The following is a 13631-nucleotide window of genomic DNA, read 5'->3' on the forward strand; positions in this document are numbered from 1 at the left end:
TGTTTCTCTGTATTAATCTTTTTGTAATACTGAATTATTTTAAGTTACTATGTTTTGCTTATATCAATCTTTAAATTGTACCTTTACTTCTACTAAAGAAAAAATCACTGTATCACTGTATAAGTCCATGAACATCTTGCCTAAAACCTAGTCACTAGATCCATTGAAGATTTCATGTTGCCTTTGTTAATTGTCACATAGATGATAATGGATGGATTTCAACAAAACTGGTTAAATTGTGTGCAATGTTTGGAGAATTTAATGAACTAAGAATTTAAATGTTAATTCCAAGGGGTCTTCAGAAATAATTTTACATAACTCATAGTTTCTGAATGAATGATTTTAAAATATTTATATACATATAAAATATATGTATATAATGTTATATTATATGTATATATGTATATAATGTTGTATTAAATGTAGAGAAACAAAGAAATGTTCCTACCAAGGTATTTCATCAGGAAGCTGAAAAAATAGCTTCTGCAAAACTCTTCATTTTAATTTACTTCCACTAGAACAATCTAGATTTCTTGATGATGTTCTACACCCCAATAAGTTTTACTTTGTTTAAAAATATGTTTGCCAAGTTTGAAAGATTTGTGACATCTATAAAAATTGTGAAAAATATCAATCAATTCACAGGTTTTTATGACATACAGCAACTTATGTAAAATAAGACAATGGGCCTGTATACTTTTGTAATTAACTTTGGTATTGTGAATTTTGGGGACTTTGGTATTTCTTTGACTGTGCATTATCTACTGTGTTACTATTTTATTCTGAAAATCATTTGTACTCACACATGGCTAACACAATGTGTCACTGATTTTAAGCTATATATTTTTATTTAAAATATTTTTTATTTTTGTTTTTATTGTATGTGAAATGTAGTATCTGAGTTTTGTTTTTTCTTTCATTTTTGTAGTTGAGGCACCTGTCAACCATATTGAGAAAAATTTTCTTTAATTTTTTTTTACGTTGCAGTAATATGTTTTAAATACATTTGTTCTAATATCAATGCATAACAAAAAAAAAGCTTTAGACTATAAAATGATGCCACTGATTGTTTAAAAGAATTATGGTACTTTGCTTCATGATTCTGTCTGATTTCAGAAGAAGGGAATATACAGAAGAGCCACTGTTTAGTGCTAAAGAAGTACAGAGCACCTGCATAGTGCCTATGGAGCACAAGGTCAAAGAGACCAGATCCCAGTGGGATTGATGTAATTTTGAGCCAAGACAAGAGGACTTGAAGTTGTTTGGGATTCAAGGTTGTGGCTGTTTTGGCAATCTGTCAGAGGCTGGGCTTCTTCTGAACCACATTCTATCAAGCACCTACTTTTCACTGCCATCCTGTCTCACATTTTCTGCTGAAATCTAGTCCCTTTTCTGTCTTTCATAATGTGGCAAACTTTCTATAGTCCTGACTACTGATTAGGTAGTGCCTAATTTCTTAAATCATTTTAATTGGGCCCTGATTCAAGGACCTGTTATAAATTTGTTTTTCCTTTATTTAGATTATTTTAGACATAAGACTTTTAAATTTTTTATTATCTCCACAAGTTATTTTTCTCTTTTATTTGGATTTTTTCATGTTTTTGATTTTCTTTTGCAAATAGACTCATATACCTCATAACTCAGCCATGCATCCCTGAGTGATCCCTGTGTTTGCTATTATTCACCTTAGGGGGGCAAGTTACTGTTGTGAACTTTGATTTACATTTGAGCAATTTTAGGATAAGAAACTTGCTACCTCCCAGAATCCAGAATGTCTCATGAAGATAGATGCCTGCAGAGACCACATGCTGCACCAGAAGATACAGAATGAATTTTAGGATGTGAATTCAACTATGGGGAGTTGAAATGCCTTTGTTTTGAATGTATACTCTTATGCTAAAGGGGATTGCCCCCAAATTGGCTTTTTGTCACCCTTGAAATCAATGGTTTTGTTCTCTTTTCCTTTTATCCACAAATTATTGCAATCTTTAACTTGATTATGTTACCATGATCCTTTTGGGGAAACCGGTTTCCCAATAGGATCACAGGAGGATATGTATAAATGGAGATTTTGAGCCTTGGAACTTCATCCCCCAGAAGTCCCTTAGAATTTCCAAAAATTCTCTTTTCCTAGATCTCCACATTTTGTGTGATAGTATTTAAATGTCAGTAATGCCTTCTTCTTCCTCTCTTAGACCTGTGACCAGGCTGAAGTCAGGGAGTTATTTTGTTTTATTTATTATTAATAAAACTTTACAAAATATAATATTTAGTTATTAATTATTTTTATTTTGTTAATTTTATTAAATTATTAAATTATTGATTATTTTTAAATTAAATTAAATTTAAATAATTATTAAATTATTAAATCATTATAATTATTAATTTTAAAACCCACATTCTAAAACAGAAAAAAGTAAAAAAAAGTCAAAAAAGTCACAAGGTATTTTGGAAGAGCTATAAAAAGACCTCAAACACTAAATGAGAGATGTTGAGAAAAAAAATCAGAAAAAAATATGAGTAATGCAAGAAAATCAACTAAAAGATAGTCTAAATGAAAAAAAAAAAGATCCAGAATCTCACAGAAGAAAATAATTCATTAATAACTAAAGTTGGACAAGGCGAAGTTAACAGCTTCCAAAGTCAGTAAGAAATAACTAAACAAAATCAAAAGAAAGAAATAAGAGAGGAGAACATGTTATATATATATATATATATATATATATATATAAACATAACTGACCAGGAAACTAAATCAAGGAGAGATAATATGAAAATTATCAGATGCTCACAAAATTATAAGAAAAATATTTAAAAGGTGTACTTCAAGAAATCATCAAAAGAAACTCTTCAGAAATCTAACTAGAAGGTAAAATTGAAACTGAAAAATACAATAGCCATTGCAAAGAGATCCTATGATAAGACTGCAAAGGAACATCATTGGTAAGATCTATAACTCCAGGGTATAGAATGCAATATTCAAAAAGATTTCAAAGATCAACCGAACTGAGTTTACAACCAAAAAAACATAACCAGCAAAGCTGAGGATAATTTCCACAAGGGAAAATGTAAATTTTATTAATTGAAGTAATTTTAGTTTTTTGTGGGAAACACAGAGCTCAGTAAAGAATGAGACTATAAGTAACATGAGAATGTAAATGTGAAAGAACAATCATGTGACCCCAATGATTAAATTGTTTACTTCTTTTTTATTTTAATAATAACTTTCCAGCAGTCCAAACTATTCTTATATCTCTTTGATCTTTTTTTCCAGGTTAATTTTATTTGCATTTATCAAAGAATATTTTCTCCCCCTTATTTGTTTTGTTATAGATTTATACATAAGCTTTTCAAGATTGCATGAATCATTTTGTCTCCCTCTCTTCTTCCCTCCCTCCTTCCAGAATTGACAAGCATTCCACCAGGTTATGTATGTAATATCACTCAAAACCTATTTCCATATTATTTATTTTTGTAAGGGAGTAATCTTGTAAGACCAAAACCCTAAATCATATACCTAAATTAAAAAAAAAAAAGGTAAATCAGATGTTTTCTTCTGCAAACTACAACAAGAATGAGTGGTTAAAGAAAGAAAATCATAAAAAGCAATGAATACTTGCATTAAAGAGAATGATAATAATGAAACAACATACCAAACCGATATGTTAGAACAAAAGTTATAATTAGAGGAAAAATTTTATCTCTAAATACCTATATTGGTAAAAATAAGATCAATGAATTGGTAATGCAATTTCAAAATAATAAGAAAAAGAAGAAAAATTTCCCAACTAAACACCAAATTGGAAATCCTAAAAATTAGAGGTGAAATCAATAAAATTTCAATGTATGAAAAAGATTGAATTAATAATTATAGTAATTGGTTTTATTTTTAAAAACAATAAAATTAACATACTTTATTATTAGTTGATATAATTTAAAAAATGGAAAATAAAATCACTAGCATAAAAGATTTAAAGGGTGAATATAATGCCAACTAAGATGAAGGAAAAAAAAAATTCATAGGAGTCATTTTGTTCAATAAAATGCAAACTAATTTAATAATGTCAGTGAAATGGAAGAACACTTACAAAAATAAATTGCCTGAATTATTAGAGTAGGAAAGAGAATGTTTAAATAAACCTATTTTAGAACAATAAACTGAGCAGACCATAACTAAACTTCCTAAGATTCATGAATCAGAACAATATGGATTTAGAAGTCAATTCTTCCAAATATTTAAGGATGAACTAATTACAATTGTAAAGAATGAAATATAAAGTTTGGACTAAATGAATAAAATGTGTTCAACACAATTATATTACTCAAGTCAGAATGAATTCTTATGGTACTTTATTTACAAAAGGAGAAAGAGTGAAAGTAAGGAAATAAGAGAGAATCAATAATTACTCTGGTCCATTCCAAAATAGGCAGGGCTTCAGAGGCCCCAGAAAAGGGGATCTATAGGTAAATTAAACAAATGTTCTACCCACAAGGCATTCTCCAAGACAATGAGTTTCTCCAGAAGCTAGTACCTCCATAAAAAAAAAAACAAAACAAAACAAAACAACCACAACAGGAAGAGGAGTCATCTTTTTCCACTCACCTGAATCATAGTCTTAAGTGAAAATCAAAGAGTTTTACAAGGTCTCAAGCTGGAGCTCCTTCAAGGTTAAGTTTGAAGGCCAAAGAGCTGGTCACAGGAAGTTTCTCCCACTTTTAAAGGCCATTCCTTTGGTCACTTCCTGTGCCTTTCTTCCACTTTAAGTGGTCCAATTGCAGCTATATCTTTGCTTAGGACTGCCCAGGGCAATCAGTTGATTCTGATTTTTTACCCTCTGTCACACACTGGGGTCACAGACCTCTCCATATTTAATGATATGTGAGGTGTATACACTTCTGGTGATTCAAACTCTAAGTGGGTGAGGAGAGAATTCCATCTTCATACAATATTAAATCAATTATTAGAAGTCAGCAGTATTCATCTATCCCTATAAGCCATCAGTTGGTCCTAGGGCTGTGTTGATTAAAATGTGGCATGTGTGCCCCAGTGTGCCAGAGGAAGATGCTCTCTTCCCCTCTCCATAGGACATTTTTGCATTCCCTGTTCCTCTCTCCAGTAGTCCAATGTGATCACTTCCTCCCTTCACTCAATGTGGAGGTATCAAGGGAGGATTGAAGGTGCAGTTTGGACATGCATTCTCTAAAAGGTTCACCAATGCTGTTTTAAGAGGATACTGAATCATAAGTGGGAGATGGCTTTAAAGAGCTCCCAATCCACAGGGCATCATAACATCTTGGAAAAGCTAAAACTTGCATAAAAACTGAAGTAAAGCTGAAAGTAGCAGCAAGTAAATATAAAAAGTGCCTCATGCACCCTGAAAACAGAGACCACCTTTAAGAAAAAAATAATGTTGAGAAAAATTCTAGGATAATAAACAAATATCAAAAAACAAAAAATAGTGAACCATAGAAAATTATTATGAGGACAATGAGACACAAGGTTCAAATTCAGAAGAGAGAGTAAGATCAAAGTAGATAAATGTAAAACTTAAAAGAAAAATGGGAATTGTTCTTAGGCTTTGGAATAGTTCACAAAGGCCTTCAAAAACAAATGAAAGGGGTATAGGAAAAATTGAGAAGAGAAATGAAAACTAGGCAAAAGAAAATAATACCTTTAAAAGTAGAAAGGCCAAATAGAAAATCAGGGAGGAAAGTACTTTGAAGTACAGAGTTCTTTAAAAAGTAGAATTAGTCAAATAGAAAAAAAAGGTTCTATAATTCACTTGAGAAATTATATCTTTAAAAATGGGTAAGGAAAAAAAAAATAAACCAAAATCCAAACAATGTAAAAATAGAAGAAAATGTGAAATATCTGATTGGAAAAAACAACTGACCTTGAAAATAGATTGAGGAGAGACAATTTAAGAATCACTGGACTGCCTGAAAGCCATGATACAAAAAGAGCTTAGACCTCATATTACAAGAAACTCTCAAAGAAAACTGCTTTGATGTTTTTTAACAAGAAGGAAGAATAAAAATTGGAAGACTCCACCAATCCTTCCTGCAATAAATTCCCAAATGACAATTACCAGGAATATAAAAGCCAAATTCAAGACCACCTAGATCATTGTTAGAAGAAACATATCAGGTGTACAGAGCTGACACTTGATGAGCTTCTCTGTTCCCCCTCCTCCCAGTGCCCAAGGATATTTTTTGCATGTCCTACTCCTCTGTCCAGCCACACTCAAAGCAAATATTTTCTCTCTCCAGTCTCACTGGAAATTTGGGGGCTCACAGGCAGCTTGAATTTGTCCTTTCAAAACTCAGAACAGGTTTGCCAACAAGGTCCTGAGCCAAGAAGAAACTAATGCAAGCATCTAGAAAGAAACAAATAGAATATCATAGATTCATAATTAGGATCAAACAAGACTTTACAACTTCTACATTAAGGGATATGAAGTAATGAAATATGACATTCTGGAAGACAAGAAAAGGAGATTTACAATAAAGAATCATTTACCCATCAAAACAAAATATTTTATTTTGAAGGAAAAAATGGTCTGCTAATAAAATACAATAATTTCCAAGCATTTTTTTTTTACTTGCAGTTTTTTATTTTATTTTATTTTATTTATTTAATTAATTTAGAATATTTTTTCTATGGTTACAAGATTCATATTCTTTCCCCTAACCTCCCTCAAGTATCCATTAAGCAATTCCTCTCAGTTTTACATATACCATTGATAAAGCCCATTTCCATACCATTAATATTTGAATTTAGGTAATCATTTAGAGACTGGTATCCCCAATTATATCCCCATCAACCCCTATGATTGAGCAGCTGTTTTCTTCTGTGTATCTATTCCCACAGTTCATCCTCTAAATGTAGATAGCATTCTTTCTATTAAGTCCCTCAGAATTGTCCTTGATCAGTGCATTGCTGCTAGTAGAGAAGTCCATTACATTCAATTGTACCACAGTGTATGAGTCTCTGTGTACATTGTTTTCCTGGTTCTGCTCCTTTTGCTCTGCATCAATTCCTGGAGGTTGTTCCAGTTCAGATGGAATTCCTCCAGTTCATTATTCCTTTGAGTACTCTAGTATTCCATCATCAATAGATACCATAATTTGTTCAGGCATTCCCCAATTGTAGGGCATCCCCTCATTTTCCATTTTTTTGCTACCACAAAGAGTACAGCTGTGAATATTCTTGTACAAGCCTTTTTCTTTATTATCTCTTTGGGCTATAAACCCAGCAATGTTATGGCTGGATCAAAGGGTAGGCAGCCTTTTAGCTCCCTTTGGGCATAGTTCCAAATTGCCTTCCAGAATGGTTATAACAATTCACAGCTCCACCAGCAAGGCATTAATGTCCCAATTTTGTGACATCCCCTCCAACATTCATTACTTCCCTTTGCTATCATGTTAGCCAATCTGCTAGGTATAAGGTGGTACCTCAGAGTTATTTTGATTTGCATTTCTCTGGTTATAAGAGATTTAGAACATTTTTTCATGTGTTTATCTATAGTTTTAAATTCTTTATCTGAATTCTTTCTCAATCGGGGAAAGTTTTGGTTTTTTTTTATAATTGATTTAACTCTTTATAAATTTGAGTAATTGGAACTTTGTCAGAGGTTTTTTTAATAAAGATTTTTTCCCAATTTGTTGCTTCCCTTCTATTTTTTTAAAAATTGTTTTATTTGTAAAAACCCTCTTTAATTTTATGTAATCAAAATTATTTATTTTACATTTTGTGATTTTTTAAAAATTCTTGCTTTGTTTTAAAGTCTTTCTTTCCCAAAGATCTGACACATATACTATTCTGTGTTCACCTAATTTACTTATAGTTTCCTTCTTTATATTCAAGTCATTCACCCATTCTGAGTTTATCTTGGTGTAGGGTGTGAGATGTTGATCCAAACACAATCTCTCCCATATTGTCTTCCAATTTTCCCAGCAGTTTTTGTCAAACAGTGGGTTTTTGTCCCAAAAGCTGGGGTCTTTGGGTTTGTTATAGACTGTCTTGCTGAGGTCACTTCCGGCAAGTCTATTCCACTGATCTAACATTGTCTCTTAGCCAGTGCCATATTATTTTGATGACCACTGCTTTATATTATAGTTTGAGGTCTAGTACTGCTGGGCCACCTTCCTTCATTTTTTTTTAATATTTCTCTTGATATTCTTGATTTTTTATTCTTCCAAATGAACTATGTAATATTTTTTTCTAATTCAGTAAAAAAAAAGTTTCTTCATAGTTTGATGGGTATAGCACTAAATAAGTAAATTGGTTTGGTCAGGATTGTCAATTTTATTATATCTCATCGTATCCATGAGCAATTAATGTTTTTCCAATTATTTAGATATAGTTTTATTTTTGTAGTTGTGTTCACATAGTTCTTGTGCTTGTCTTGGAAGATCGATTTCCTAAGTATTTCATATTATCCAGGGTTATTTTAAGTGGAATTTATCTTTCTAACTCTTGCTGCTGAGTTGTCTTGGAAACACATAGAAATGCTGATGATTTATGTGGGTTTATTTTGTATCTTGCAACTTTGCTAAAGTTGTTAATTAATTCTACTAGTTTTTTAGTTGATTCTCTAGGGTACTTTAAGTAGACTATCATATCGTCTGCAAAGAGTGATATCTTGGTCTCCTCATTACTTATTTTAATACCTTCAATTTCTTTTTCTTCTCTAATGGCTACTGCTAGTGTTTCTAATACGATGTTAAGTAATAGAGGTGATAATGGGCATCCTTGTTTCACTCCTGATCTTATTACTAATGTTTCTAATTTATCGCCATTGTAGAAGATACTTGCTGATGGTTTTAGATAAATACTGATTATTTTTTTAGGAAAGGTCCTTCTATTCCTATACTTTCTAATGTTTTCAATAGGAATGAGTGTTGTATTTTATCAAAGGCTTTTTTCTGCATTTATTGAGATAATCATGTGATTTTTGTTGGTTTGCATGAAAGATATGGTCAATTATGAGGATAGTTTTCCTAATATTGAACAATCCTTGTATTCCTTGTACAAATCATATCTAATTATAATGAATAATCCTCATGATCAATTGCTGGAAGTCTTTTTGCTAGTATTATATTTAATATTTTTGCATCTATATTCATTAGGGAGATTGGTCTATAATTTTCTTTCTCTATTTTTGACCTGCCTAGCTTTAAAATCAATACAACATATGTGTCATGAAAGGAATTTGGTAGAACTCCTTCTTTGTTTATTCTGTCAAACATTTTGTATAGTATTGGGTTTAGTTGTTCTTTGAATGTTTGATAGAATTCATTTGTGAATCCATCTGAACCTGGGGATTTTTTCTTATGGAGTTCTTGGATGGCTTGTTTAATTTCTTTTCCTAATATGGATTATTAAAGTATTCTATTTCTTCTTCTCTTAATCTAGGCAATTCATATTTTTGTAAATATTATTTCATATCACCTACATTGCCAAATTGATTGCCATATAATTGGGCAAAATAGTTTTTAATGATTCTCTTAATTTCCTCTTCATTAGAGATGAGGTCTCCATCTTCATTTATGATACTGTTAATTTGCTTTTCTTCTTTCCTTTTTTTTATTAGATTAACCAGTACTTTGTCTATTTTATTTGTTTTTTTTTTCAAAATGCCAGCTTCTAACCTCATTTATTAATTCAACAGTTCTTTTACTTTCAGTTTTATTAATTTCTCCTTTAAGTTTTAGGATCTCTAATTTAGTTTAGCTTTCATCTGGGAATTTTTAATTTGTTCCCTTTCTAGTCTTTTAATTTGAATGCCCAATTCATTGACCTCTGCCTTCCCTAATTTGTTAATATATGAACTCAAATATATAAATTTCCCCTTGAGTACTGCTTTTGGATGGATCCCATAGGTTTTAATGTCTCATCATTGTCATTTTCTTCAGTTAAATTATTAATTGTTTCTATAATTTCTTCTTTAACTAAATGATTTTGGAGAATCAAATTATTTAATTTGCAATTAAGTTTTGATTTGCCTCTCTATTTACCCTTACTAATTATTATTTTTATTGCATTGTGGCCTGAGAAATTTGCATTTATTATTTCTTATTTCTTATTTGCATTTCTTTATTTCTTATTTCTGATAGAGAAAGGTTCAGGTCTCCCAATACTATAGTTTCACTATCTATTTCTCCCTTCAGTTCAACTAGTTTCTCTTTTAGAAATTTGGATGCTATAACATTTGGTGCATACATGTTGATTACTGATAATTCCTCATTGTCTATACTGCCTTTTATCAGGATGTAATTACCTTCCCTATATCTTTTAATCCAATCTATTTTACTTTGGCTTTTTCAGTTACCATGTTTGCAACTCCTACCTTCTTTTTCTCAGTTGAGGCCCATTATATTTTGCTGCAGCCTTTGACTGTTACTCTCTGTGTTTCTATCAGCCTTTTGTGTTTCTTGTAGACAACTTATGGTAGGATTTTGGTTTCTAATCCACTCTGTTTGCTTTCATTATATGGATGAGTTCATCCCATTCATGTTCAGTATTATTATTACCTCTTGTGTATTCCCCACCATTTTTGTATTCTCTACTAGTTCTGCCCTTTCTTCTTTTGCTATATCCTTTTAAATCAGCTTTTCATCAGTCCCTCAATTCCCTACCCTTATTATACTTCCCTTTCTGCCTCCTCCCTTTTTGTTACCTTCTAATTTTGGGGGGGGTCTATTACATTCCCTCCCCCCTCTCTTTCCCTCCCTATTTTTTTTACTACCTGTCCTACTCCCCCCTTAGTTTTTCACTTCTCAATTTCCATGTAGGGTAAGATATAATTCAATACCCCATGGATATAGCTTCTTTTCCCTCTCATACCTGATTTCACTGAAAGTAAGGTTTAAGTATTACCTATTAGCACTCTCTGCCTCTCCTTTTTATAATATTATTCTTACCCTCCCCTTCCCATGCACCTCTTTGTGTGATATATGTTATCCTATTTGTCTTATTACTTCAAGTTCCTATTGGTGCCATCTTCTATTTACCCCTTTTTCCTGTTTTGCATATCATAGTAGACCACTTATTACCCCAATAGGAATGATTCTTCTAACTATTGTAAGAGTGAATATAATTTTGAGAGTTACAAATCACATTTTCCATGTTAATAGGAACAATTTGATCTTATTGAGGACCTTAAAGAAGAAAATTTAAATTAAAACATTTTTCTTTCCCCTCTATTTGCTATTTACCTTTTCATGTTTCTGTTGAATTTTGGGTTTGGATATCAAACTTTCTGTGTAGTTCTGGTCTTTTCTTTACAAATACTTAGAAATCTTCCATTTTATTGAATGCCCATACTTTCCCCTGGAAGTATATAGTCATTTTTGATGGGTAGGTGATCCTTGATTGAAGACCCAATTCTCTTGGCTTTCTGAATATCATTACAAGCCTTGTGGCCCTTTAGTGTGAAAGCTGCTAGGTCTTGTGTGACCCTGATTGGTGCTATTTGGTATCTGAATTGTCTCTTTTTGGCTTCTTGTAGAATTTTCTCCTTAGCTTGAAAGCTCTGGAATTTGGTAATTACATTCCTGGGAGTTGTCTTTTGAGGATTTAGTATAGAGGGTGTTCTATGAACTCTTTCAATGTCTATTTTGCCCCCTTGTTCAAGAACATCAGGGCAGTTTTCTTGAATGATTTCTTGTAGTATGATGTCAAGATTTCTGTTTATTTCTGGATTTTCAGGCAGACCAATGATTCATAAAATGTCTCTTTTTGATATGTTTTCCAAATCATTTGTTTTCTCAATGAGATATTTCATGTTTCCTTCTAATTTATCAATCTTTTGACTTTGCTTAATTAATTCTTGCTCTTTTAAGAGATGATTGGCTTACAATTCTTAATTATTGTTTTTTAAAGCCTGGTTTTCTAATATAATATTTTGATTTTCCACTATAATCTTTTGATTTTCCTTTTTGGTCTGTTCTATTCTGCTTCTCATGGCTTCCAGCAATTCAATTTTGTCTCCAATTGGGAGTTCCTGTCTTTTAAACTCATTTTCTTTTTTGAAGTATTTCCCTCTTTTCTTGCCAAAACTATTCTATTGTATCATAAGCTCTGATTTAAATTCTTCAAGAGCTTGGGGCTTTGGATGGTTTGGATGCATTTACTTGTTTGTCATCTTCTGCTGTTTAGTCTATAATCTGGATTTTTTTTCTCCATAAAATGTTTCCAGGGTCAATGCCTTCTTTTTGTTCTTCTTGGTATTTGGAATTTATTTTTCCTAGGCATTGTTTTTCATCACTATGCTGGATTTTCCTTCCCTTTCCAGTCAGAAGTCTGAGTGAGTAGGGCATGTTCCCTGTGTATGGAGCTAAGAAGCACTACTTTTGCCTGAGGCCACCTTTTGAATCTCCCTAGCTTCTACTATGTAGCACCCTCATCTGTGCTATCTCAACACACAAGGTCCATGCTCTTCAGCCTGGTGGGGTCTCTAGTCTAGCTGCTCTCTGGGGTAGGTCCTTAGTGGTCTTATTCAGCTGCTGGGGACCCAGAGGTACCCTTTTCTTGCTATTTGATTCTAGTTGCCACTGTCATTGTCTCTGGCTATGGTTGGAGTGGAGAGTGTTGATCAGCTCACATTTTTGTGGAAGCTATTTGACCTCCTTATTGTGTGAAAATTCCCCAATCCCACATACTTTCAATGCTGTGCCCTACTGTAGAGTCTCTATTTCATATGAATTTTTTTGGCCTTTTGAAGTAGTCTATATAAGTAGGTGATGAGGAGAGGAAGATTCCTGCTTCTACACTGCAGTCATGTTAACATGGAAATCCCCCTAGCATTTTTTGATGGAATGATAAGACCTGAAAAGAAAAATATAAGGTTCATATAGATAACTCAAGAAAATTATGAAAAGGTAAACAAGAAACAGAAACATTAAAGGATTTCCTTGCATCAACCTGTATATATTCCTAAAACGAATGTTGGTCATCACAACTTTTAATTTTTTTTAAATCATTTTTAGGTTAGTTAGAAAGTGAGTCTATTGAATTAACTTGACTGGGATGATATTATATCTAAAAATATGGAGTGAAAAAAAGATTGTACTGAGCATAAATGGATGGAAGAAGTTAAATAGGGTAAATTATTTCACCTAATAATACATGTAAAAATATCACTGTAGAGTGAAGGATAAGGGTAGTGATGAGCAATGCTCAAAACTTATGATTATTGGAATTGCCTTAGAGGGCTAATAATACCCAAAGATATTTGGGTATAGAAAACTATCTTATCCTTTAGAGAAGTAGTAAGAGAAGTAGAAAAAATGCCTTTAAGTGAGGAAGGATAAAGTGATGGAGGTAGTGGTTAAAAGCAAAACAGTTTTGAGGAGGAACAGAGTAAATGGAGTGTGAAAGATGAGGACAAAAAGGAAAAAAATAAGATGTAGGGAAAATGCACAGCTATTGTTTGTGAATGGGATGAAATCAGCCACAAATGGAAGTGAATAGCAAAGTGTATTAAAACCCAGTATTCTACAAAAAAGCACATTTGAAGATGGAAATAGCCCCTGTGTAAAGGTAAAGAGCAGCAGCAGAACTTTTCAGAAAAATAAAGCAGGGGTCAAAACAATTATCTCAGATAAAACTAAAGAAAAATTACAAC

The sequence above is a fragment of the Monodelphis domestica genome, chromosome 3, assembly GCF_027887165.1.
Source record: "Monodelphis domestica isolate mMonDom1 chromosome 3, mMonDom1.pri, whole genome shotgun sequence".
Lineage (NCBI taxonomy): Eukaryota > Metazoa > Chordata > Mammalia > Didelphimorphia > Didelphidae > Monodelphis > Monodelphis domestica.